Raw genomic sequence first — 25,629 nt, 5'->3', positions numbered from 1 at the left:
TTAGAGAGGAGAGAAAGAAAAGAAGGTGAAGCAGAAGAAGAAGAAGAGGAAGAAGACACGTTCCTTCCTGATGGAGGCACGCGGGAACCCAGAGGCGGCACAGTAACACATGGCATGAAAAGTTATCCCAGCATCCAGCGAGCACATGAAAACAATTGCACCGCTGGATATGGATGTTGGAGAGTCAATGTACTGTATGTTTTCCTTCAATATCAAGTCTTAGTCATTGTGTCCAGTGCTTATTCGATCTGTCTTTGTCCGCTTCCTTCTTTTAGTCAGGTGAAAAATCTAATTATCGCTAATCTTTTGGGTTCATTTGCTTGAGTCATAAGTATTGATATCTTAATTATTACACTCCACGCCTCTTATATCAGAGCGATCATTATTAGTCAACTGAATGCTAGATCAATACTGTGGTCAATGCACATCTATCTACCATCTATCTATTAATCCATATCTATCAATCAATAAATCAATCTATCTACCTATCTAACAATCTATTTTTTGTATCTATCTATCAATCTATCTACCTATTTAGCCATTTAAGTACCTAACTGTACGTACAACATCTGCCTGCACACACAAAACGCTGCAATGCGATGCCAACACTGGTATCAGGGAGACGTGTTTTTAATCCTACTGGCCTCGATTTTCCTGTACGGAGACACAGATTTCTCACTAGTTTTGGGAAGTGTGTGTGTGTGTGTGTGTGTGTGTGTGTGTGTGTGTGTGTGTGTGTGTGTGTGTGTGTGTGTGTGTGTGTGTGTGTGTGTGTGTGTGTGTGTGTGTGTGTGTGTGTGTTTGTTTAAGAAATATCTATTGTATAGGCTTCAATGCATAAATCAGCCCAAACAAAATTTATCGCAGCTATTACGATGAAATATATGTGGTCAATAAAATAATCTATATGTCTATCTATCTATCTACTTGTCTGTCTGCCTGTCTGTCTGCCTACGAGTATATGTCTGTCTATCTGCCTCTGTAACTACGCACTATTTATCTATGTCTATCAGTTAATCAATTAATTTATCTATTTAACTATTTGACAAAAGAATCCAGTCATATTCACCATCCCTGGCCACTTCTTCCCCCGCAACAGGGTCCCCCTCTAGACATTTCCTTCTGGACATAATTGATTCCACTGTGTTGTAACAATGAAACACTGAGCTAAACCATTGAACTAAATCATTGCTGCCGATGGTTCAGTTCATGTTAAGTTAGTAATTAAAGGAGAATAAGTGAGTCAGATGGGATATTTTCGGATGAGGAGGAAAAGGGACAGACAGCAAAATGGTCTTCATTCTACGCTGCTTCTCCTGGTAAGTTAGGTAAGGATGACTGATGGCTAAGTAAACAAGGGAAGTGGCAATACGTCCATAAAGAAAATGTCAAGAGGAAGGAATGATACTGGGGGAGAGTTTATTATACTCCTGTTAGGTCTGGTTAGGTTGATGGTTCTATAACTACAGAGGGGAGGATAAAATAAATCATAAAGGAAAACGTTCAGAGGTGAATAAAAGGTCCAGGTGGCGATCTATCCTGCACTCCACACTGATCCTCCTGTGACGTCAAGCTTAGAGTCGCTTAGCATGAATTCTCACCACCCTTATGTGGGTCAGCATGTATATCTGGCACGCATGTCACGATTGCTGGGGAGATACGGTGGCCCTTCAGTTCATTGCTCTCACTGCTGCATGGGTGTATAGTATTAGCATCGCAAAGCAGGCACTCATTATGATGGTATTAAGTCAACTGACCGATAACGCGGATTTTCATGAATGAGGATTTCTGTTCTAAAACACCAAAGCCGTCAGTCGAGTGTCCGCCTTCCCAACAAGGGCGAGGCACAGAGCTGAGTAGTACAGTGGGATTAGATGTAATATTATGAAATTCACCTATTGCTGCTGCTTCTACTGTTACCAACACAACTACTATAAACTACTACTACTGTTAATATACTTCTAAACTACTACTACTACTACTACTACTACTACTACTACTACTACTACTACTACTACTACCACCACCACCACTGCCAATAAACTTGACAACAATAAATGATGATGATGATGATGATGATGATGATACTGGTGGTGGTGGTGGTGGTGGTGGTGGTGGTGATGGTGGTGGTGATGGTGGTGGTGGTGGTGGTGGTGGTAGTAGTAGTGGTGGTGGTGGTGGTGGTGGTGGTGGTGGTGGTGGTGGTGGTGGTGATGATGATGATGATGATGATGGTGGTGGTGGTGACAATGATGATGATTAGGATGATGATGATGATTGTGGCGGTAGTGATGATAATTGTGGCGGTGGTGATGATGATGATGATGATGATAATGGTGGTGGTGGTGGTGATGATAATGGTGGTGGTGGTGGTGGTGGTGGTGGTGGTGGTGATGATGATGATGATGATGATGATGATGATGATGATGATGATGATGATGACGACGACAATAACAGCAACAACAATAACAACAACTAAAGAATCAACAATAATATCTAAACCAAAACAATAAGAAAAAAAAAAAAAAAACTACAGTTCGAAAGATAATGGTAAGCCAACATCAATTTGAATAACAAAACGGGAAGTCCCCGCCCCCTTCCGGCCAGCCTTCACAGCGGCAGGAAGGGGATGGCCACGGGTGGGAGGAGGAGCGGAGTAGGGAGGGAGCAGGTGTGAGGCAGGGGGCGGGGGGCGGCAGGAAGCTTGCAGGCGGCGGGGCGAGATAAGGCGAAGATGGGGTGGGGAGGCAGGGAGGGGAGGCAGGGAGGCAAGGCGGAGACCTGATGGGGTTGGGTGACTCGCGTTCCGGAGTAATAATCTCCAAGGTCACACTACGCGTTATGGAAGAGTGGTACTTCTTCATTACGTGACCAACACCACAACCATCATGCCAGGCGCCACCTCCTCCCGCTGCACCTCCCTCCCCTGGGCAGAGCAAGAGGGAACATACTGCGAGTGTGGTGAGGATACATAAGTATGCCGCAGGGTGTGGTGAGTGCAGCTGTGGGTTGATGAGTGATCGAGAAGCATGAGGCTGTGTGTGTGTGTGTGTGTGTGTGTGTGTGTGTGTGTGTGTGTGTGTGTGTGTGTGTGTGTGTGTGTGTGTGTGTGTGAGACGATGACAAAATTGCACCACGGAGTATGGAGTGGTAAAGAATAAGGAGAGCTTGTGGAAGGTGGTGGGAGGAAGGGAAGCAATATGTAGAAAGGATAGCAACGGTGTAATAGTTAAGCTAAAGGAGGTTATGCGGATATCAACAGGTGAAGGAAGCACGGCGGCAGGCTGTGTGCAGTGTTGAAGGGTGACTGGAGTGACGGTGACGGCGGGACACGGGAGTAGGTCACTGCAACGAGAGAACTAATATATATATATATATATATATATATATATATATATATATATATATATATATATATATATATATATATATATATATATATATATATATCCTAGGTAGCATGAAGTTCTCCGCTCTAGCGCTCCGCTCAGTGCTACATGGCACCCTTTAACGACAACGAAAAAACAAGCGAGGCTCACGAACTTGAGGCGCAGTTTAAAAATCAGGGCGTTTCCTACGGTCGCCATCTTTCACGAGAGTTTGCAGGCGATGCATCGTATCTGTGAAGTCCGCCGTTCCAGCCCGTGCACTCAGGCGGTGGTGCCTCAGAGTGTGGCCGCCGCTCACATCCACGGCAGAGCGGGGCGGGGGACCGACATGTGTACCAGAAAAAAAGGGCGAGAACCTGACAGGGGTCGCTAACAATATGGCGGGTGGAGACCCCAGCCGATGTTATCAGCCTGGCAGAGTTGTCTCAACTTTCAGTTTCTTCTCGCTGCTTCCTCGAGGGGTCTAAATCTTGTACAGGCAAGTAGGAGAGATGAAGCTGAACAACATCAGTGGTCGAAAACCCCTAAAAGAGTGAAAGCAAATAATAGGCGGAGCATAAAAATTGTCTTCCGACTTCCGGACAAAATGGCGCGAGCGGGTGGCGGCGGCGGGGCTCTGGCATAGCTGCCGCGCGCCGCCGGGCTGCCGGCGGCCTCGTGCGGGACTGGCCCGACACTGCCGATATCGATATTTACACTTCCACTTCCTACTGGCGCGATTTTCAAGAATCTCTATACCAGGGGTTCCCAATCTTTTTGTTCCTCTGTACTCCTTGGACATTTTTATAAGTTCCCGTGAACCCATAAATAAATTAATAATAAAAAGATGGAATTGTAATATTTTGATATTATTTTATTATGAAATTTGTATGTGTAGATTGCATAGCAGTCTTAAAGGTGACAACATTAATAAACTAAACTCAAGTAATTTACGAAGTATCTTGATCCATTACATACACATCTTTCTTTTAATTATCCATAATGGTCATTACGTCCCGTACCTGATCCTTTCAGGCCCAGCGCAGACTGCATCCACGGTTAGTTCCACAATAGTGAAAACCAAACAGTATTCACCCTAGCATTGATATCACTGAGATGAAAGTTTTGCTTATTGAAATGAGGGAAAAACACGACACTGTGCAATCTGACTGCAGATTACAACACCATGTATTGCACAGCAGCGGATATTGTCTAAGACTCAATGTACCCCCTTAAAAGTGCAAATGTACCACTGGGGGTACATGTACACCAGGTTGGGAACCCCCTGCTCTACGCCATAGCCTAGTCTTTCCTTCTCGTGTGTCACACACACACACACACACACACACACACACACACACATAACTACATTTAATAAAGCTCACCCATTTTTCTTAAGAGAAAAGACTTGAACAGTCTGCTTTTATAATTAATATACGATACAGCTTAGCAGGCAGCTTGTGACAAAATCCCCCCCTCTCTTCTCTCTCTCTCTCTCTCTCTCTCTCTCTCTCTCTCTCTCTCTCTCTCTCTGTGAACCACACCAGTCTTGAACTACCACAAGTGGCCTGGAAACTCATGCACCAGCACCTTGAAATGTCTGCAGGTGTTGCATTGCAAGCCTGTAGAGTGTCTGTACACCGTCTTGAAGGCTTCAGTTCACTTCACGTTGACCACTTGGGAGTGTGTCCAAGCAGCTGTTTAGAGACACTTGGTGACCTTGTGTGAATGCTTAACATCAAGTGGATGTCAATCCAAATACATTTTATGACTGGTCTTGACTTAACATCCTAACATGGCGGTGGTCCTTTTTGAGCAGCTGCTCCTTCCCGCACACCAACAAACTAATGCGTGCAGGTGCCTCGTGTTTTGCATATGCTAACGTGCAGAGGAGCACACACACACACACACACACACACACACACACACACACACACACACACACACACACACACACACACACACACACACACACACACACACACACAGAGAGAGAGAGAGAGAGAGAGAGAGAGAGAGAGAGAGAGAGAGAGAGAGAGAGAGAGAGAGAGAGAGAGAGAGAGAGAGAGAGAGAGAGAGACGGAAAGAGAGAGAGAAACGGAAAGAGAGAGACAGAAAGAGAGAGAGAGAGAGAGAGAGAGAGAGAGAGAGAGAGAGAGAGAGAGAGAGAGAGAGAGAGAGAGAGAGAGAGAGAGAGAGAGAGAGAGAGAGAGAGAGAGAGAGAGAGAGAGAGAGAGAGAGAGAGAGAGAGAGAGAGAGAGAGAGACGGAAAGAGAGAGAGAGACGGAGAGAGAGAGACGGAAAGAGAGAAAGACGGAAAGAGAGAGAAAGACGGAAGAGAGAGAGAGAGAGAGAGAGAGAGAGAGAGAGAGAGAGAGAGAGAGAGAGAGAGAGAGAGAGAGAGAGAGAGAGGTAGTACGACTCTATGCAATACGAGCGCAAATGAGTAATTTTTAGAGAAGAGGAATGATCATTTGTCGGCCGAGCAATAACTCACTCACAAAGCAAACGCGATAAATTGTATGCGAAAGTTAACAACAGTAAGAAAGTCGTTTAGAAAGAAGACATTTTAGACTTTAGGGAGAGCGACGAGGAGCACAGTGGAGCAACAAATCAAGGCCCGGGGCGAGGCACAGCTGGGTGAGGGAGGAACCTAATCAAGTTTGTTACTGACGAGACGAGCGGCTGTGCAGGACTGGGGGGGTGATCACGGGAATGGCTGGTGTTGCTTTGATGAGGCCAATAATACTCTCTCTCTCTCTCTCTCTCTCTCTCTCTCTCTCTCTCTCTCTCTCTCTCTCTCTCTCTCTCTCTCTTGCTGGCTCGCTCGCTCGTACACACACACACGCACACTCTTTAATGGTCAAAGATAAACTTCCTCAAGCGTGTATGAAATGCTTCTTAAATGTAGTTGTCTAATCTTAGTGCTAAGAGAGAGAGAGAGAGAGAGAGAGAGAGAGAGAGAGAGAGAGAGAGAGAGAGAGAGAGAGAGAGAGAGAGAGAGAGAGAGAGAGAGAGAGAGCACCAGCCCGAGGACACGTTATCATGAGGACACGTTATCGCGAGGCGTGGCGCAGTGCAGGACGAGTGGGGGCAGCGGGTGTACACCACCAGCACGCTGATAACACAGCTATCTTGAGGTCGCCGCCGAGATGTCTTCTGATTACTGGGAAGAAAATGCAGCTCACTGATTAGGGTGACGCATTCCGAGCATATCTTGAAGAGTTACCCTTTGACCGCTATGCAATGCCACGGCTGCTGAGGCTTATCAATACGATTTGAGGTAAGTCTTGAGTATAAGTACACATTTCACAACACACGCTGACTGCAAAAGGAGTGACCGAGTAGTTCAGTAGGTTCTGATCTCTAGGTGTTTACAGTTTGATTTCTGTTCGGTAAAATTATACTTGGTTATTCAGCAATGAGTAACAATTGCCAGAGTGACACTATTTGTTAAAGGGCTCAAGAATGTGACTGCTATAGACGCACCAAAGGGCTTGCCCATTTTTTCGTACACCTTCGTCATGTAGGCTTACCAGTGTATTGATATTACCTCATTAACATCTCATTAAAGAGCAAAAAGCTTCGTATAATCTTTTCCAACAGATATAAGAACGTCGCACGGATCTAATAAGGTTCAAGCAGGGAGAAAAAATAATGGAGTATACAAGCGAAAAGTAAGCAGCATCAGATCTGTTGATTTTATCTTTTTTCTTTGTAATACATAAACTAGGCTAACCTATCAGTAACGACAAAGAAAAACAAAGACAAGCAGACAAAAATTCAGCAAGAGATGTAGAAGAAGAAAGACAGGAGGAAAAAGGCAAGTCTCCTCCATGAAGTAATACAATGAAGAGCGGCTTTAGTAGCGGCAGAATAGATTTACGATGAGTGCCTGGTGCAAGCTGACGGCACTGCAGAAGGGAAAGGGTACGCGCGGTGTGACTTCCCCCTGAATAAAGAGGCGCTGCTAGAAACACAACAGAGGTGCTCGTTGTCTGCTAAGGTGTTTGTTTGCGGGAGATGAAGAGGTGAAGAGAATGTCTCACTGTTCGTGGTTGTATAGTGGTGATCTCAATGTTGTGGTGATCTCGGTGGTGATCTCATTGTCACGGTGTGGTAATGGTGATGATGTGATGATGGTGATGTCCAATTGGTGAGGTGATGGTGGTGTTCAGTTATAGTGATGGTGCTGGTGGTGACTTCTCATTGTACTTAAAGTGGTGGTCAAGGCGGTGTCTCATTACACTCACGGTGTTGGTGATATCACTGTAACGGTGGTGGTAGAGGTAGTGATGGTGGTGGTTGTGATGGTGGTGGGTGTGATGGTGGTAATGGTGGCGGTGGGCGTGGTGGCAGTGGTGGAGTGATGCATGTTATGTGGAGTGATGTTGTGGTGGCAGTGACGAAGTTTCATTGTGCTAGTACTGTTGTTGTTGTTGTTGTTGTTGGTGGTGGTGGTGGTGGTGGTTTCAGCGTGCTGGTGGCAGTGGTCATGTCTCATGGTAGTGGTGATGGTGACAATGTCTCCTCTTGGTGATGATGGCGGTCTCATTGTAGCGGAAGAGGTGGTGATGTTTCATTGTAGTGATTATGGTGATGGTGATGGCGACATTCCATTGTAATGGTGATGATGACGACTCACTGTCGTGGTGGTGGTAGTAATTTCACTGTAGCGGTGGTGATATTTCATCGTAATGATAGTGGTGATAGTAACGCGTCAGTGTAATGGTCGTAGTGATGACCTCATCGTAGTGGTGGGCGTGACTGTGATGTCTTACTGTAGTGCTGGTCGTGATTGTGATGTCTCACTGTAGTGGTGGTGGTGACTGTGATGTCTCACTGTAGTGGTGGTGGTGACTGTGATGTCTCACTGTAGTGGTGGTGGTGACAGCGACGTCTCATTGTAGTGGTGAAAGTGGTAGCTGTGTTCTGTATGTAGTAGTGGTGGTGGCGATGAGGCTTCATTGTAGTAGTGGTGGTGGTGGTTCGCTGTACAGCTAGTGGTGGTGTGGACGATGTTTCATTACGGTTTCGTGTTGCAGGACTAACAATTGGCGTAGCATGGAGGTCTGCGTGGTGGATTTTCAAAAGCATAATCGTAAGTAGTGGAATGCCGTTGTACTGGAATCAACAGGCAGCCAGCGATATGAGCGAAGACTGAGCGAGCCCTTTGTTCTGCAGTGGGCACAAAAACTCGTGATGATGAAGTATTGCACCACAAAAGCCACTGCGTATTCAAGGAGTAGGCAAGACACCTCGTGAATTAAGAAGCCGAGGACAGACTTCATAACCATATCACATTGCATAACCTGCATCCTTCCTTGGAGCGTAATCAAATACACTGATAAAGGTACTTGAGAGTGAGTATCTGAGGGAGGGAGTACACGCCATTAACGATAATTATAATAGGTAAAGGACGTCGGGGAACATGAAGTAATGGATGAAAGGATCCTACTGAGAGTGAATGAGCCAAGATGAATGATCATGTTTTTTTTTTGAATGCGTGAGTCGGCGAGTCGGTTCAGTCACTGGAACATTTCAATATTTATTTATAGCTAAAAAAAAAAAAAAGAAAAAAAAAAAAGAAAAAAAAAGTGAATAACAATAAAAAATGTGACTAGCTTTTTTGTAGACGAAACTTTTCAGGCACAACTTATAATACAACATGACAAGGCGGACGCACAGGCGCGGCAGGCAGGTGCGTGAGGGCGGGGAGTGCCTTACGACATGCGGCAACCAGTCCTCCCTCAGCCTTGTGGGACTGGCGTGAAGAGGTACCCTGGCCCGTGCAGGTGTGCGGGACAGGTAATAAATACTCTCCACGCTAAGTATAGAAGCCAAACCCCTCATTGCGCGCCTCAGCTCCTCGCTGGTCCACCTCTCGCCTCCCTAGCCATGTCCACCTCTCCACCATGTGTGTGTGTGTGTGTGCGTGTGTGTGTGTGTGTGTGTGTGTGTGTGTGTGTGTGTGTGTGTGTGTGTGTGTGTGTGTGTGTGTGTGTGTGTGTGTGTGTGTGTGTGTGTGTGTGTGTGTGTGTGTGTAAAATATGTTTCTCATATGTTCAAAATCAGTGATTTTTAATTTGCGATTGATGGAACAAAGATTCAGAGTCCAGCAAAAAAAAAATAAATAAATAAAATAAACATATATATATATATATATATATATATATATATATATATATATATATATATATATATATATATATATATATATATATATATATATAAAACAATGACTAAGTTAAAATGAAATAAGCAGGGCAAAATCTAACACAATGAATAACCCATATGGAGACCCGAGTCTACTAACTGAAGCTCATTCACTTGGCAGGTGTGTAATGACACTGCATGCATGAGGCACGTGACTGCCATTGCATCTTATCCATGACCACAGTAGCGTTGGTTAAAGTGAGGTCCTAACAATTTTGCATCAGGAAACTCGGGCAGAGACTCACACACCCAATATGCATAAGACAAGCCCTGCTCACCTTCGTCATGCCTGAGTAACCAGGTTCTTAAGTCCTTCGTCCCTCTCATCTTTAACTAGTAAACTCCGAAAGGCATTCCTTTATATATATATATATATATATATATATATATATATATATATATATATATATATATATATATATATATATATATATATATATATATATATATATCACGACTTGTAATTTTTCAAGACAATGTATTAAGAAATCTCTAGAAATAAAATGACCTTAATCTTTCTCTCTCTACACACACACACACACACACACACACACACACACAAGAGAAGGAGGAGAAGGAGGACGACGCAAAGGTAAAGGAGGAAAATGTTAAGTCAAATTCACACAGCAGCGCCATCTGTGTTCCATTTATATTCATACAGACCCGTAACACTCCGAGCTAGGCTGCTCGGTGTTCCTATTGCCATCCATGTGAAGCCTCAGGTTGGGAGTCTCCACTCACCCAACATTCATAAACAAGACTGTACGAAATGACATTCCCCTCATTCCTATTCCTTGATTTACGATTAAACATCAGTCCCTCACATTTCTCTTAATCTTATCTATTTTCTGTTTGCTGTCATTATTGATTAACTTACTGTTTCACTGCAACATACAACAATTTACGACACATCTACATCTAACAAGAAAACAACAAGATAATATATTTTGATTTCTAGCCAGTGTAATGTTTAGAAGTGAATGAAGAACAAAAATGAATGTCTCCAAGAGGTCTCCGACGAAGGAAACACGACATAAATAGCAATAAAAGCTTAAACCTCACTAGTATCTTACATCCTTCCACATCTAACCTGTCGCAGCATTTTCCTCACTCTCTTCTGCAATCCCACCTTGATTTCATGCATCTCCTTTTGAGCGGAGTATCAGGAAACTTTCGGAACTCGTGATAATAATTCTTTGTGGAGCTTTTCTGTTTTTTAAAGACCAGCAGGATTTTTCTCTATCACGTCTGGAAATCCTTAGCATGTGTAGTCAGAAAGCCTAAGCCATCGTTTACAAAATATAACAAATAAGAACACCACCAACTGATTCCTTTCATGAAGTTAGAAAAAAGTTCATGACACGAATCACAGTATAAGTTTTTCTGTAATGAAGTGTTACATTACAAACCGTCAACCAAACACACTTCAAACCGTCAACCAAACACACTTCAATGAAGAGTCTTAAACAAAATATTTTCATTCAAGAAATTCCTAGATTACAGTTCATAACCTGAGTACGAGTTGTTTTCAGGGAACTTTACTTCAACAGCGGACAACATTAACTAAGTTCACAAACAAGTTATTGGTATCCAATATTCTGGTTATTCAAGAACTTTCGCAACTTATTTACGGTAGTGATAACCTGAAAGCCGTGTTCTGCAGTTATGAAGATAATTATCGTACAACTCACATGCACGAGCAGGTTCAAGAAATGTGTTAGATCATTCCTTCTTCAATGAAAAGGATCCAGTAACAAATAAATCGCTATGTCTTGACTTATCGTGACCCAAAAAAAAAAAAAAAAATAAATAAATAAATAAAATAAATAAAGAAAGAAAAAAAAATAAATAAATAATGAAAAAGAAAAATAAATAAAATAAATTAAATAAAAAATAAATAAATAAAATAAATAAATAAAAAAATAAAAAAATAAAATAAAATAAATAAATAAATAAAAATAAATAAATAAATAAAATAAATAAATAATAGACAAAATAAATAAATAAAAGCACACTAGATACTTCGTAAAGCTGTGGAAAATATCAAACACTGCATGCATCTCAGCTAATGGTGCAGAGAGTCTTGCGTTGCCTCCGCCCGGTGAAGGTAGACTGCCTTCGGTTACCCTGAAAATCGATGATCAACACAGCTGTGTACTGACTCTCGATGGAGTTAAATGGACACCAACTCCATCATCATCATCATCATCATCATCATCATCATCATCATCATCATCATCATCACCAGCCTTTATGATTCCAATGCAAGTCAAAGTCCACCTTCAACCTCCTCCACATCGTGTCGGCTACCCGTCTGTACCAGGCAAAACCACCAAAAACTCCATCTAATTTTCTGTCTGGCAGGACTTCACCATCCTTACGTTTTCATTCTGTTAATTTGACTGTCCACTGACTTTCTGACTACATGTTCTGTGAATCGTGTGTCTCAGCTCATGTCCACTCTTTGCCTTTACTTAAAATAAAGAGTCTGAAAGTTCAATCTGCCCTCAGTTGCAGCGTTAATAAAACCATCAGTATAGAATATTATCGAGTTATGTGGTCCATTACTATATCATGATTGCGCTTCTTAGGCAACTGTTACCAATCTCTCTCTCTCTCTCTCTCTCTCTCTCTCTCTCTCTCTCTCTCTCTCTCTCTCTCTCTCTCTCTCTAAGCCAACAAACTTTCCACTTAGAACAACAGATCCAAACATCCAACTAAAAAATTCACTTTGCTAAAGGAGGTCTGGTTTCTTTTTGTGAATGGACGTCTCTCTCTCTCTCTCTCTCTCTCTCTCTCTCTCTCTCTCTCTCTCTCTCTCTCTCTCTCTCTCTCTCTCTCTCTCTCAATATTAACATTTTAAAGCGTCAATGTAAGACGATCTTGAATTATTAAAGTTTGATTTATTTAAGACTCTTCAACACTGGGCTCCTGTTGCGTCGCAGTTTAAGCTTCGTATTTAGCAGCTACCTAAAGTTGGTAGGAGAACACGAGCGGGTAAACGCAGAACACATAATACATACATCTTACATACCACCACCACCACCACCACCACCTCTTCCCGCGTGAGTGTATGCGATCACCTGACATCTTTGCCTCAGCTATGTAAGTTTAGTTGGCATAATCCATGACTCAGTTCAAAGTAAATGGCGTAACAACAACGTGCAATGTTTCGCAGACTTCCATACACAGCCATACGTAATAAATCCCCGCTGATATTCACCCCCTGTCCTCTTCCATGCCTTAGTCCATATGTCTATACCATAATCGCAGGTTGGGTCCCTCCACCTCACAGATGTTTGAGTAGGATTCATCTTCCGGAGGCTGAAGGAATAAGCCGGACTTGAAGATGAATACAGTGATGGATGGAAATAGTAAGAAAACTTGACTTCTATAAGTAAATATGCTTGACTTACACCATATTCCACCCATTACAATATTTCTCCGTGGCCACCTCGGGGAAAGTCTAGCCGATGATGCACCCAACGCCTGAAGTCCAGTACCTTGTGTAGCATCACGCGCACCGCCAAGGCCGCGCCGCAGTGATGTGTCAACCTCATTATGTATTCCGTGTCGCATCCTGCTTGACGGTGCTACAGGGGAAACGCCCACGCGCAGGGTTTCCAAGGCATCGCAAAGAGCCAGCGTACTTCCCTCATCTGCTCCTCAATCACCAAACTCACTTGCCTTCTAACGCAATCCCTTCAGCTTCTCCCCATTCCCTCTTGCCAGACTAATCTTACTTATTATATATGTTAATGTCTTCTTGTCATACACACACACACACACACACACACACACACACACACACACACACACATTTATTTCCAAAAGTGCTGATGTATTTCTTGTCTGAGGACCGAGCGCTTCACAACACATAACTCTTGCAGCAGCATTACTTCTCCATCTTCGTCCTTCCACCCACTTGTTCATTTTTCTTTCACCAGCTTCCTTTCAGACGATCCTTTCTCCTACACCCACACCAGACCAGGAAGTCAGAAGGTCCTGCACACGGAGTGCAAGAAAGAAGACATATTCATCACTTTGCACAGCTGAACCAATATGCGTAATTATGGTTCCAACAGTCTCCACCGCCGCCGCCAAGACGTCAGGCAAGCAGGTGATGAAATTCAATAGAAACCACGTTGTCAAATCCGTGTTAATCGGATTATTTGTCCTTCTTCAGTTTGCGGAGCTGTTTTTCTCCACTGTATTCATGATGATGCGGGAAAGCTTTGTATTAAAGTCAAGCCAGGAGAGGCTGTTGCCCAATCGTGTTGTTGTTGGTGGTAGTAGTGGTGGTGGTGATGGTGGTGGTGGTGGTGGTGGTGGTGCAGGGACGGGAAGAATATGGTGATCGTGACGCAGCTCCCCCAGGCTGGCGGGAGGGGCTGGCCGGGTGTCTCGTCCCCAGCCAGTATGAGTTGGCCGCGAGGTGGGATCTGGGAGGGCGGCGGTGGTGGTGGCGGTAGAGTGTTTGGGGACGAGACTCATCCACGGGGCCGCCCAGAGTGGTGCATGGGCTCCGGGGCGGCCGTGGGGGCGACACTGATGGATGGGCCAATTATTTTTTGAAAGTCGGATATCTGTCACCCTTAAAAAGACTAGCTTTGGTGTGGTTAAACAAACGTCTGTGTGTGTGTGTGTGTGTGTTTGTGTGTGTGTGTGTGTGTACGCACGCACGAGGTATGTGGGTGTGAATGCTAACTTTGATGTGCTGTGTGTCTCTCCGTTGGAATGCATGCGTACGTACACACACAAACCCACTGTGTGTGTGTGTGTGTGTGTGTGTGTGTGTGTGTGTGTGTGTGTGTGTGTGTGTGTGTGTTTTCAGTCCGTCAATTGATTGCTTTGCCTACACACCCACGCGCACACACACACACACACACACATCGTCGCTCACCACCCCGAGGCAATTCACATAATATATATATATATATATATATATATATATATATATATATATATATATATATATATATATATATATATATATATATATATATATATATATATATATAAGAAAACGAAAAAGAATAAATAAATAAAAGCCCGTCATCTGCTAGGGGGACAAGAGAGAGGGTTTGTGTGTGTGTATGTGTGTGTGTGTGTGTGTGTGTGTGTGTGTGTGTGTGTGTGTGTGTGTGTGTGTGTGTGTGTGTGTGTGTGTGTGTGTGTGTGTGTGTGTAAGGAGGGGGCGACTCTCCCACTCTCCCTGCACGGTGGCGGGTGCTGGGAGAGAGGTAGGGAGAGGGGGAGGGGGAGAGGTAGAAGAGGGATGGTGACTGGATGGCGACTGTGTGTGTGTGTGTGTGTGTGTGTGTGTGTGTGTGTGTGTGTAGGGTGGACAGTTTCTGCTAACATGCCTTCCCCCCTCACCCCAGCCTCTCCTCATCCCTCCCCGTCCTTCCACTCGCCCGCGCGTCCACGCTGGCGGCGGGAGCGGGGAGCGTTGGGCGTCCACCAGAACAGGACAACATACTGGGCCGTGGTGGGGAAGAGGACAAAGAGGTGACGCCCAGCTGGCAACACTGCGGCGCTCCGGCGAAAAATGATGGTGATAAGGGCGAGGGAATGGGGAAGGGGAAGAGGAGGAGGGAGAGAGGGGCGGAGGGCTATGGAAAGGGTGAGGGAGGAGGAAGGTCGTGGCGGGGCGTACGGTTATGTGGAAAGAGGGCGAGGGAGGAGGAGGAGGAGGAGGAGGAGGAGGAGGAGGAGGAGGAGGAGGAGGAGGAGGAGGAGGGGCAGTGGGAAGCGGGAGACAGGGATGGGAGGAACGGCAGATATGAGAAGGGGGAATGCGAGAAAGATGACGAAAGGAAGAGAAGAGACAGGAGGAGGAGGAGGAGGAGGAGGAGAATAGGGAGGCAGCGAGGAGATATGGTTGGAAGGTCATTGTTTGTGGGAGAGTGGGGGAGGGAGACGGGCAAGCGGGTGAGTGGGTAGCGGAGATCGTAGGGGAGGATGAGATGTGGGAGGAGGAGGAGGAGGAGGAGGAGGAAGCGAGTCTCAGGCGGGAGGAAGGAATTAGATGGAATCGGCGTCTGATAATTGCTGAGGTAAAGAAGGGTTACGCCACGGAGGGGAAGAGAACGAGAGAGCAAGTATACGAAAGAGGAAGGGGAACAGGAAGAGGGAAAAATGGAAGGGAACGACGGAAGAGACGAGAGGAGTTGAGCGGAGAGGATGGGGAAGGATGTGAGGGAGGGAAGGAAGAGTCGTAAAACTGTGTAGTGATGAAAAGAGTGACAATGGGGGAAAGAGGGTGGGGGAGAGGAGGAGAGGGGGGTGTGGAGGTCACCGGGAGAAAATGGCGCAACACACCACTTACTGCTTTATTAGAAAGTGATGAACTAAAGTCAAGTAATTGCTGGAGTAGAAGGAAGGAGAGATTGCGGCTGTGGCGGTTATCCCAGCGCAGGATGAGAAAAACAGAACATGCAGAGGACACTAGCAACTGGAGAAGACTCGCAATGGCACTAATACCTGACACTAGTGAAACGGTGGAAGAAAAAGAAGTTGACTTAATTTATAGCTTTGGGAGACGTTAGTTCAGGGCGAAGCAATTTTAGTTTGATGGCAAGGAAAAGAAAAGGTTCTCAAAGGCTGGCAGCACAATGATACGGGAACTTGCCCATTCAGGGTTAGAAAATTCAGTATAGCAGCCACTCGTAAATATAAGCAAATAAATAATTCTGCGTCTAGTGGATGAATTAGTAGTCACAGTCTTCTGGTAAGTGGTACAGTAGCCTGGGACAGATAAAGGAAGTCTGAACAGACGAGGAACCAGATGAGATAAGGTACGAAATTTTGCTGGTAAGAGACAGGACAGACAAACAACCGATAGAAGTAAACGGAGAGGAAGATTGAGGAAAACATTTTTCTTTGGTGTAATCACAGACTGATGACTGCAACGACGACGACGACGACGACGATGATGATGTTGATGATGATGATATTCATTCTGTCAGATAAAAGTAGACAAAACACTGATCTAACAGAACTCGTTTTGCGTAAAAAAGAAAAAAAAAAAAAAACGAGTGAGAGAAGAAACGAGCATCTAGGTGGTTTGAGCAAAAGAAGTTTTCGTGAATAAATGCCTCGACGATATTGTTAAGAAGCCTCAGCACTGCAGAAAGTCAGCATTTCCTTTTGGAAGCTTTCAGCTCAAGTTCGAATTAGGATACAAGGAAAACATGTTAATAAGACGCAATGATATTTGAAAGATCCTAAGAGTCTCTCCCTATCTCCTGCCATGACCAATTGGCGGCGAGAATACAGGCACGGTTGTTCGTAGTATTAAATGGTGAGTGATAATTTATTATTATTATTCTTTCCGGATGGTGACGTGTGTTTAAGTCATTCTCAGATTTACTTATATACGAATACATACAAATACAACTATCTCTCTCTCTAAAATCCCATACTCTCTTTTTTAATCATTTTACACCTATACTTCTTGCAATACAATGAAACCTTTGTTTTTTCCATCCTTCTGCTATGGCACCCTCAGATCAATCACTAGCGCAATTTCATCTCTCAGATTACACAGTTGCTTCTCGTCATCGAGATTGCAATATTATCTCATCTCCAAACATCTCTAACGCCATTAATCACCAAACAGTACCTGCCCTTAGCAGCGCTGTCCTGTTACTTTGAGGTCAAGGTGCAACGATGATAGAATACAATACATATACAATACAATACAATACAATACAGATGATAGTACAATACAAGGATGTCTTCAATAAGCGAGTTTGGACAGTAACAAAGAGAGGCAGGGATACGGGAAACGGCTCACCTCTATAGGCGGTATCCTCAAAGATTTGGAGCCTCTTCTTGACTACACTTACAAACAAGACTTCAGTGGGAGTTAATGTAGTTTTCAGTGGTGCTTCCATGATTCCAGTGATGCGTTTAACAAATTCACCAGACACAAAGATCACGCACAAGATTGTTCGATAATGTAGTGTGAATACTGATGACTAACGTGTCAACTCCACAAAAAAAATCGATTGTGTGCTGCAGATGGAGGTACAAGGAAGGTACAAAATTCACATATTAGGAAGAGAAAACTGCGGAGAAAACTCAAACTTTTCACTCTTACCTTATAAAGCGAAATTCATATAACATCTGTGCATGCCTGAGTGCAGCCTTGAGTCACCCCGACCAGCGCCGCCACCCCAGCAGTGTCACCGCCGGCCACCTGGGGAGAAAAAGGTCAGCAGTGAGTAAGGATTAGCGGCGAGGTGACCCACATCGCGCCTCAAACAACGCCACCTGCATTCTGACACGTGAATAATGGTCTCCTTGCGGATATTTTTTAGTGGAAAGGAATAAGTAAGTCCCTTTTTGTGATTTCTCTCTCTCTCTCTCTCTCTCTCTCTCTCTCTCTCTCTCTCTCTCTCTCATAAGGACTTGGGTCTCTATGCTACCGTAACGTTCAAATAAAAAATAAAAGAACACAAAAAAGAAAAAAGAAAATGCTACTACACATCCTTTACCCAGCCCGAGTCCAAGTCAGGAAGAAAACGGGGAAATGATGGACTACTGCCGCTACTATGTCTTCTTGCGTTTTCTGAATTACGCGGTTTTATAATAATCTATTTATCTGCCAATCCCACACGGGACGGTCTGGCCAAAGCACCATACACTCATAGACACATCATTCACACTTAGCCGCACAAAGCAAAACATATAATTTTTTAGTAGTAGTAGTAGTAGTAGTAGTAGTAATGATGATGATGATAATAATGGTAATGATAATGATGAAGAAGAAGAAAAGAAGAAAAAGAAAAAAAAGAAAGAAAGAAAGAAAGAAACAAGCAAATAAATAAATAAATAAAGAAAGAAAGAAAGAAAAGAAAGAATGAAAAGGCTCGTGACAGCATCGGCGAGGCATTCCCTGCTCGATACATACAGTAATAGGTTTGGAATTTGTATGTAGTATTATTGTTTTCAGACATTTTCAAGTACCCTTGGCACGTGTTCGCTGCCTCGCCGCTGAATGCATGCATGTCACTCGTTTTCTTTTCCCATCGGAAGGTTCACTGCAAGCCCGCAATAATTACTGCTCTTTAGCATCATACAACGTTCGTAGCTACATTCCTGACTTCTTACATTACCTAAGCTGAGTGAAACAAAACAAAATTAGCACTACTAGAGAGAGAGAGAGAGAGAGAGAGAGAGAGAGAGAGAGAGAGAGAGAGAGAGAGAGAGAGAGAGAGAGAGAGAGAGAGAGAGAGAGAGAGAGAGAGAGAGAGAGAGAGAGAATGCATGATGGATAACACTGAGTTGTTGCTGTACGAGTATACATGGAGTGAGTGAGTGAGAAAGTGAGTGAATGTGTGAGTATGAACAAGTGCGTGAGTGTGACCGACTGAGAAGTTACTATACCTGAACGTAACAGTATCACAATAATAAAGGCTAAGTACCTGACGGGCACATCTAAACTCATTATAATATAGACAAAGAGATTTAAATGACTCGCTAAAAGACCGCATGTTTACCAGTCTTCAGTAGTTTCTTAGGATCACTGCTGATAATTAAGCGATCTCTATGATGTGAGAGAAAAAATCAGTCGCTGCTAGTTCATATTCTTTTCACCAGTCATTGTCCAGCTGCGGTAGATGAGAGCTTTGCTGAAGAATAAAAAAAAATAGTTAATGGAATTGCTATTAAGTTAAGTCGGTTTTGAAACAACGATGACTCTCTCTCTCTCTCTCTCTCTCTCTCTCTCTCTCTACTGGTTCTGCAAAGAACATTTCCCATGAAAGCAACAATGTGTAAGAAGACAATAAAATAAAGTTTTCACTATACTTAAGACACTCGAATGCCTTGAGGAACCAGTTTTAAGGGTACAATTACACAATTCACACCAGCGACCTACACAGGTATACGCGCCGGATGCACAGCACAGCACGAGACTGGGACAAGAAACTCAGGTGTCGCCAGACTCAGCAAGAATCCGGCTGGTGGTTTCTCTATTACAGACTGGTGTAAGATATATGATGTAAGATAGCTATGCAGAGAGGGTCATAAATAGCGTGAATGTTGTGCAAAACCGGTCTGTAATAACTCAATTTATACATGAAAAGATAACAATAAGAGAAAGTAAAAATTAGAGCTTCGTTTCCAGCGTGATGGTGCGCCACAAACCTGCTGGGCATCTCTGGGCTGACATTCACCTCACTACGCCGCGACCTTCTTTTCTCACTGCGCACCTGTGAAGCGCTGGTGTTGTGCTGCCATGTCAAGGAGAACTGTGAGGCACATCCAATGGTGCTTCAACACACACACACACACACACACAAACACACACACACACACACATTCTATTTCCATCTCAACACAAGTGTACACAGCTTATTCACAGAGTCCGCATCCCTTCCAACACAGATGCACACAGCCTGTTTCCCTTACAACACAGGTGCACACAGCCGGTCTCCCTTACAACACAGGTGCACACAGCCCGTCTCCCTCACAACACAGGTGCACACAGCCTGTTTCCCTCAACACAGGTGCACATAGTCTGCTTCCCTCACAACACAGGTGCAAACAGCCTGTTACCCTTCCAACACAGATGCACACAGCCTGTTACCCTTCCAACACAGGTGCACACAGCCCGTCTCCCTCGCAACACAGGTGCACACAGCCTGCTTCCCTCCCAACACAGGTGCACATTAACTTTTGTTACCACACAGGTGCATAAAGGACCATCACATAAATGGGCAACACACACACACACACACACACACACACACACACACACACAGTTGCAGGATGTAGGACGAGGTAGGTCGGTTGGGAGAGAGAGGAAGGCTAGGCAGGGAGGGAAGGAGGGAGGGAGATGGAAGGAGGGCCCCACCACTCGCTCTCTCGGCCAATAGAAAACGCCCTTCGCCCGCACCGCTTCGGCACTCTTTGTTATGAAAGAGGGGGAGAGGGAGAGGGAGGGAGGGAGAGGGGAGAGGGGGGCGTGCAAGGGAGCTGTACCTGTCTGACACTCTCTCTCCACCCTTAGTTGTTGTTGTTGTTGTGGTGGTGGTGGTGGTGATGATAGCAGTAGCAGCAGTAGTAGTAGTAGTAGTAGTGGTAGTAGTAGTAGTAATTATGATCAAAATAAAACAGAACAAGCTTATTTTTACTTTCATTATACAGATTTTTGATAATGGTTACTATACATGTTTCTATACAGCAGTAACGGTGTGGTGTTGGCTTAAGGATGATGGTGATGGTAGAGGTGGTGGTGGTAGCGGTATAGGAAGACAACGATGTCCACGATCGAACGAAAGAAAGGGCAGGAGGAGGAGGAGGGCTTGTAAGAGGGTCGAGAAGAGAGGATGGAAAGAGAGGGAGGGAACAGCAGGAGGGCAGAAGAGAAAGGAAGGAAGTGGAGAGAGGGCAGGGTTGGGGAGCAGGGAGGGCTGCCTTGGGGAGGAGGGGGAAGAGGGAGGAAAGATCCCCCTTCGTAGATGGTGTACAAGGGAACGTGCCACGGCTATTGATCCTCTCCCTCCGCCCCCTCTTCTCTCTCTCTCTCTCTCTCTCTCTCTCTCTCTCTCTCTCTCTCTCTCTCTCTCTCTCTCAACATACATAAATATACAATAATTCCGGGAGGGGTGAATCTCTCTCTACTTTACTTACTTTAATATTCAATAAAGATTCATTGACATCAAGAGAGAGAGAGAGAGAGAGAGAGAGAGAGAGAGAGAGAGAGAGAGAGAGAGAGAGAGAGAGAGAGAGAGAGAGAGAGAGAGAGAGAGAGAGAGAGAGAGAGAGAGAGAGAGAGAGAGAGAGAGAGAGAGAGAGCAGATTTTCAGTGTAAGGGAAAGAAATCAATTTTGACGAAGAACGCTGGTAAACAGAAGAGTAAAGGAGGGAGGGAGGAAGGAGGAATGGAAGGGAGGGAGAGAAGGAGGGAGAGAGGGAGAGAGGGAGGGAGGGAGGGAAGGAGGCAAAAGGGGAAAGTTGTCTTGAAGGGGCCAGCCAGCTCTCTCTCTCTCTCTCTCTCTCTCTCTCTCTCTCTCTCTCTCTCTCTCTCTCTCTCTCTCTCTCTCTCTCTCAACGCTGTGAGAGAGGGAGGGAGGCAAAGAGGGAGAATGGAGGAGTAATGGAGGAGCGAAGGGAAGAGGGGAAGAGAGGGAGGGAGGGAGGGAGGAAGAGGAGGAATGGAAGAAGTGTGAGGTGGGTGGGCAGGAAGGGGAATGGGAAGGGAGGGAGGGAAGGAGGAATGGAGGGAGGGGCTTCTAGGATATCGATTTTTGTGGTTTCTCCCAGGCAACCACGAGAGGGAGGAGGAGGAGGAGGAGGAGGAGGAGGAGGAGGAGGAGGAGGAGGAGGAGGAGGAGGAGGAAGAGGCATTTATATGAGAGAGAGAGAGAGAGAGAGAGAGAGAGAGAGAGAGAGAGAGAGAGAGAGAGAGAGAGAGAGAGAGAGAGAGAGAGAGAGAGAGAGAGAGAGAGAGAGAGAAATATAGTAATGAAGTGGAACGAAATTTAGTGAAGAAGAGAAGAAAAAGGAAATGAACAAACGAAGATGAGGAGGGAGAAGCACCGTGGATAGTGTTGAAGGAGAACAATGGAAGGAGGAGGAGGAGGAGGAGGAGGAGGAGGAGGAGGAGGAGGAGGAAAATTAGTGTTTATTTGTGAGATAATATTGTATGAAGGGGAGGATGCATGTTATGATGACAGCACATTTTATTCTTACATATTATTGTGTGTCACTCTTACTCTGTACACCGACTCCAACAACAACAACCACCACCACCACCAACACCGCCGCTATCATCAACACCGCTACTACTATCAACACCACCACCATCACCAGCATCAACACCACCACTACCATGAACACCAGCAACAGCCTACAATGCCAGCAACAACAACAACAAGTATGTATAACAACAACAATAACTACTGCTTCTACTACTACTACCACCACCACCTACCCCAAGAGAAACCACTAATCTAGGACATATAACCAGCATCACCAAGTCAACACACACACACACACAAAGGCGGTGGCGGGCAGTGCACAACCGTAATTTACGAGCTCGAGTAGGCTGAGTAAGCGATACATCACGACGTAAATATGACCAGACCAACTGCATCATAACCCAGTCGTAAATCGCCACGTTGTTTGCGCGGCGTTCGTGCATGAAGGCTACAGCTTAACAAGACGCCATGACTGAGGCCGCGTCCACACCAGAAGCCACGAGGTCGACCACAGGGGATTTATCATTGAGAAGCCATCACATCACAGGGATAGCACAGGAGGAACGGAGGGCTGCGATGAAGACAAGAACACGTGAGACGAAGGCATTGGTATTACTAAAATGTATTAATTGTGGAAGGGACCTGACTCATGAATGACTGTCCTCATTTTGCCTTGAAAATTTTGAAATTGACTCAGCAAGAAATTGGTGTGGCCGTTGTGAATGGAGGACAAAAACTTTTCAAAGCGATGATCATGTTTACATTTACATGAGTGAAATGATTACACAAGTACAAAGAGAGGCTGTGAAGCCAAAAGAAATATTTGCGACAGTCTTGAAAGACGATAAAGGCGCAAAAAAATTCATCACACGCAACTCTCCGGTTCTTTCAAAGCACCTGTAAATGCAGCTTGGGAGACAAACCAGAGATGAAATGTAACATGTTAAGTAAACGGTAATGGCGACAACACTGCAGCCTCGAATTTTGCAAATGAGAAAATGGTAGTCACTACTGCAACAGGAGGGAGGAGGAGGGGGAGGGGCTGTTTCCCATAACTTTAATTTTGTACCTAAGGAAGTATTCACAAAATGACAAAATCAAATGAGTAGGGAATGAAACTATGGGAAAACACAAGAGTCTTTCAATTTTAAAAGTTCTTCTCGAGACAGCAGTTAACGTATGAAACCAATGAAGCCGAAACCAAAGGAGAGATAGGAAGAGGATCATGCAAACCAAAATATGAAGGAAAACACAAAACGGAATATAAATTTTAAGCTTTACATAACAAACAATGGAAACTTACGAACATTCAAAGAGGAAAGGAAGAAATCATGCATGACAAAACAGACAAGCAGGAATAAAACTCATGTGAAGCTTCTGCGTGTGGATGCCATCAAGGAAGAGGGACGGCCATTTCATGTTACGGGAAGAGCTAACAATCCTTACAATATCAGGATGAGACAGTGGCGAATCAGGAATGGAGGCAAGGCAGAAAGCGAATATGCTGCATTACAAACCTTAAAAAAAGTACTTGAGCGGAATGGACTTAACTGATTGACTGCTGAAGGAAAGGGCTGCGTGTGTTTACTCTTGATAATGCTTGTCGACTCGCATATCACACTTTATGGCGAGGAAGAGACGGGCAGCTGGCAGTGATGAGCGGAGGGAGATGAGGGAGGTCTTTGTGCTGCAGTGGAGTCTTGGAGGCTGCATCTCGTCATGATAGCGATGGCATACTTGTTCATGAAGCTACGTACTTATACTGAAGACACTGTACTGTACAATCATCATGTTTTATCATAGACAATAAGCAGAGCGTGCTAGACATGACGGGAGTATAAGTACAAGCCAAAACTTCACACTATATATGGACAGTATTCTGAAACACTATGGACAGTATTCTGAAACACTATGCCGTCCATCTCCACAAATTTCAACAGGCGGCTCTAATGGAAGCTACTGGCGATGCTCAAGGGGTTTTCATGATTCTAGTGCTAGATCAGCAATTATTCAACACAAATCAGCCGAAAAAACCGACTATGAGAACCCGATTAATTGTCTGTGGCCTCTGAAAATAGTCGCGAGGAGAGAATAGAATATTTAAGAACACTGGCCTATCTCATCCCTAATGGCCATGGATAGAAATACAGTCACGACACCAATCCCAACCCAAAAGTAACAAAAACGATGTGACGTTGCCCTTTACGAAGCCAAGGTCGCCTCCGTAGGTCACCATGGGGGTAATAATGTGACCACACAGCTGAGGCGTCTTAAACTTTTCACTTTGATTTCTTTACCCATGATTATATAGAGAGGTTTGTAAAGGTAATTTTGCGCTACAGTGTCTTGAAAAGTTATTCAGCTTGGACAAAATTTGGTAACACTCTCTCTCTCTCTCTCTCTCTCTCTCTCTCTCTCTCTCTCTCTCTGTGTGTGTGTGTGTGTGTGTGTGTGTGTGTGTGTGTGTGTGTGTGTGTGTGTGTGTGTGTGTGTGTCAACAGTGATCTTAATGCTGACAAAGGGGCGACCACGACAGCGACAGGGTAAAGTCAATCACTTATGCCAGGTCACCGTCGGCATGCGTACTGTGGTGTCACATGTGTTATACCGAGTCAGGTTCGCATCGCCGCTTTCCCTCCCCCATCACAGCCACACATTTACACGCATAAATACACGATGCACTTAGATCACGAAAATCCAATAAATTTTAAGAACAGTATTCCGTATATATCAATGTGATGTATCCTACTGTTTGTTGCCTCTTTTGTTTTGTTTTTGTTGTTGAGAGAGAGAGAGAGAGAGAGAGAGAGAGAGAGAGAGAGAGAGAGAGAGAGAGAGAGAGAGAGAGAGAGAGAGAGAGAGAGAGAGAGAGAGAGAGAGAGAGAGAGAGAGAGAGAGAGAAATTCGATTTGCTTAATTTATTGTGCTAATGCTCCAAACAGAAAACAAAACAATATACTCATGGGCAGCAGCTAATTATGTGTTACAACGGGCGCGCGCACGCAAACACACACACACACACACACACACACACACACACACACACACACACACACACACACACACACACACACACAAGACATATAATACGAGTTACATGGAAAAATTTTAGATTATACAAAGCATATGCCACGTAAGGAACAAGTTACGTGTATCCCACAAAACGAGGGCGGTGCAACAAAATTTCCTCCAAAAAAGTTGTGGTTTAACAGATGCTTGCAAACTATAATCACGAGGCTGGCCCTGAGGTGGAAGATGGCGGACAAAAGGAACACTCCAAACAGTAATGCTAGGGTGTGTCAGAGAGAGAGAGAGAGAGAGAGAGAGAG

The 25,629-nt window shown here is 44.6% G+C and overlaps 1 long non-coding RNA gene across 1 annotated transcript in view; it reads right to left on the bottom strand.

Annotated features, from left to right (window-relative positions):
• LOC135106438 (uncharacterized) overlaps window positions 1–25,629 on the bottom strand; it is a 46,920-nt gene that overhangs the window by 20,150 nt on the left and 1,141 nt on the right. Inside the window, exon 2 of the long non-coding RNA XR_010271305.1 lies at window positions 17,692–17,790. This is a non-coding gene — a long non-coding RNA (uncharacterized LOC135106438). The remainder of the gene's footprint in view (window positions 1–17,691; window positions 17,791–25,629) is intronic.

The sequence above is a fragment of the Scylla paramamosain genome, chromosome 2 (assembly GCF_035594125.1).
Source record: "Scylla paramamosain isolate STU-SP2022 chromosome 2, ASM3559412v1, whole genome shotgun sequence".
NCBI lineage: Eukaryota > Metazoa > Arthropoda > Malacostraca > Decapoda > Portunidae > Scylla > Scylla paramamosain.
The sequence above is the reverse complement of the archived record's forward strand: the minus strand, read 5'-3'. Positions and strand labels throughout refer to the sequence as shown.